The sequence below is a fragment of the Saccostrea cucullata genome, unplaced genomic scaffold, assembly GCF_032062105.1.
Source record: "Saccostrea cucullata isolate Sc308-1 unplaced genomic scaffold, CSIRO_AGI_Scuc_v1 ctg197, whole genome shotgun sequence".
In the NCBI taxonomy this organism is placed as follows: domain Eukaryota; kingdom Metazoa; phylum Mollusca; class Bivalvia; order Ostreida; family Ostreidae; genus Saccostrea; species Saccostrea cuccullata.
This window is the reverse complement of record NW_026938805.1, coordinates 762501-765598: the sequence shown is the minus strand read 5'-3', so window position 1 is coordinate 765598 and position 3098 is coordinate 762501. Positions and strand designations below refer to the sequence as shown.

The following is a 3098-nucleotide window of genomic DNA, read 5'->3' as shown; positions in this document are numbered from 1 at the left end:
ATGATAAAGTTATATTGTACTATATTTTATTCTATATTTGTTAGTTTTTTTCTGCTCTTATCAAAGGATGAATACTTATTGAATATTTGTTTTAATATTGCCATATCATTTACGCAATTACGTTCGTAACAGAGACACAAAAACTTGAAGTAGTGACATAATTTGTACTTTAATTGCCTTCTTTCTGATTTTATCAAGGATATATAATAAATATAATTAAACAGCATATGTGTTGATTACATCATGTTGTATTTTGTTTTATATATATTTTTCTCTTTCAGATTTACAAGAAATGACTGAATTATGTTCCTAACAATGACACAAAGATCCAAGACTCAAAATAGAAGATCTAGGATATTTAGTTATTCATCTGACAATTTACTTGTCTGCATTAATTCTCTTTGAAAGCTTGTCTATTATTAAGCTTTGAAATGAAATATTAAAAGTATTAAAGACAAGTGTTCGATTGTCTTGTTATTTTTTTGTTCCTTTTTAAAGCCTGATTCGGAGTTAGGTGTCCATGTTACTTACATAATTTCTCCTTTTTTGAAACTAGAAATAAAAATTGTGACTTTTTAAAATAAATTCCATTTAATATAACATTAAACATGATTTCATCATACCTTATTGATTACATTATTTTCATATTTTAACAACTTGTTAAATTCTAGTAACATGTTACTTGTTTAGTGCTTATGTAAGTAACAGTGTCCATTGGTAGTCTTGGATATATTTTCTAATTGTAATGGAATAAAGCAGAAATAAGTCATGCAATAAAACATGCAAACTAGTGTTTATATACTTCAAAAAGGATTCACCAGAAAAGAATAGCTTATTGTTCTAAAAAACAGTCACTGTGGACACCAAGTTACGTACATAGAATTTCAGACATGCTTGTACATTTGGACACCTATCTCCTCTTTAAGACTTTAGATTATCTTCCCTTCAATTTTTTTCAGAAGCAGGAAGGGTACTGACTTAATTGATATACATAAATTATGAAATTGATCATTTTAAAAAAATAACCCTTTGGTCACACATCTGAACTCAATACTGAAGAATGAGTTAGCTGGAAAATCAAAGAGCAAATTTAGACAATAAGGTTATGATAGGAATAAGGTGGATTATTGGGGCAAGGAGAGGAATGCATAGTTACTTTAGAGAAGGGAGGACAAAAATACATCAGAAATAATTAAACAAAAATACTTGTAAGACTCCTGCTTGTTAAAGTGGGTCCTGATGAAGTTCCATAGGTAAAAAAGAAGTACAAATATTCTCCTCATGGCTGCAGCGGAATGGGAGAGGGACTCTTCCTCACTTAGAATTCCTAGTCAGTCTCAACTTTCTTCTGCTTAAAAAGATAAAACAGAGATATAAAAGGGGAAACACTTTCACTTCATATCAAGTGAGAAGCTTGGTACAGCCAACATCAATTGGCAAGCAAAGATACAAGAAGTCAAGTCTGAATCTTACTCTGCTTTCTGCTGATGTCTGCAGTTCAATGGGAGAGGCAGTCTTCCTCACTTCAGGATCCTGTTCAACCCTAACATTATTCTGCTTAAAAAGATAAAAACAGACATCAAAAGGGGATCACTGGCACTTCATACCAAGTGAGAAGATTTCTAAAATAAACAAGTGGCCAATGGGCGATATGCTCACCTAAGCATATTGGCTAGTAAATGCACAAATTAGTCAAAAAAAAAATGCAAAAAATAAGGAATCTACAGTATAATATATATTTTTGATCCCCTATTCTGACCCCAACATGGGGTCTTCATTTGACTTTGAATCTACACTACCTGAGGATGATGCCACATAAGTATCTCTTTCCTGTCTCAGTGGTTCTTGAAAAGAAGATTTTTAAAAGATGTCCTTAATTTTTCACTTATTTGTAGTAATCTGTTTGAAGAGGGAGTGGGCCTTCATGTGAATAAACTTAAATCCCATAATGGCATTTATCCAAGGATACTCTTTGCCAAGTTTCCTTAAATTTTGACGAAGATGAAATTGTGAAATTTTACAAAAAAGATGACAAAGACATAAAATGAACAAAGGTTCACTTCTTTTAACAAGAGGCCCAGGGGCCACATCGCTCACCTGAGCAATTGGCTAGGAAAAAAACACAGATCAGATCAGAACTGAAAGTAAACTGGGGGGGGGGGGTGGCTTGAATTTTACAACCCCCCCTAGGGGGTCATGATTTGAACAAACTTGAATCTACACTACCTGAGGATGATTCCCAATAAATATAACGAAGCCTGGCTTTGAAGTACTTGAAAAGAAGATTTTAAAAGGTTTCCCTATGATCCTATGTAAAACTTTCATCGGCCGTTTTGGCCCCACCCTACCCCCGGGGGTCATGATTTGAACAAACTTGAATCTACACTACCTGAGGATGATTCCACATGCGTTTCATCTTTCCTGGCCCAGTGGTTCTTGATAAGGCCAAAATAAAAAATACCTTTGTTTCCCCTAACGCGACCGACTCAATTAAATTGCGCCGACTGAAAAGATTTTTTAAATAAGATGATTCAATTTTTTTTTATATTGTCAACCAAGTTTTATAAAATACCATTTCATCAAAATCAGTTTTACCAGAACGGCCGACATTGTTCTACTGTGATTTTCAAGCATTTGATGGAAACAAAATAGCGCCCATGTGTGATTACAGAATAAAACAAGGGCGATGTCTCAGTCTTATGCCTTTAGCTAACTAGAATTCTTCACTCTGATGCCTTTAGCTAACTATAAAATTCTTCACTCTTGAAACAATTTGATAATAAAATTCACCATGACTAATTAAGTGTGTTTCGGAGGTGTCTTTGCGTCTCCATGTGAGTGAATAAATTTTCTAAAGGGACGGTAAACAACGAACAAACAAATCTGTCTGTGGAATTTCAGATAGGTAATACATGGAAAGGCCAGCCTCATGAGCATATGAGGGGCCAACTTAGTGAACACATCATTCAATTTCACTGCATTTTATTATACCCCCCGCTTGAAAAGTGGGGGTATATAGTAATCGGTATTTCCGTCCGTCCGTCCGTCCGTCCGTCTGTACGTCCGTCCGTCCGTCCGTCCGTCTGTCCGTCCGTCTG

General features: G+C 34.7%; 1 long non-coding RNA gene across 1 annotated transcript in view; it reads left to right on the top strand.

The window, feature by feature from the left end:
- Window positions 1-2181: 2181 nt before the first annotated feature.
- The window catches only part of LOC134251333 (uncharacterized), a 2415-nt gene continuing 1498 nt past the window's right edge, over window positions 2182-3098 (top strand). Inside the window, exon 1 of the long non-coding RNA XR_009988718.1 lies at window positions 2182-2294. This is a non-coding gene — a long non-coding RNA (uncharacterized LOC134251333). The remainder of the gene's footprint in view (window positions 2295-3098) is intronic.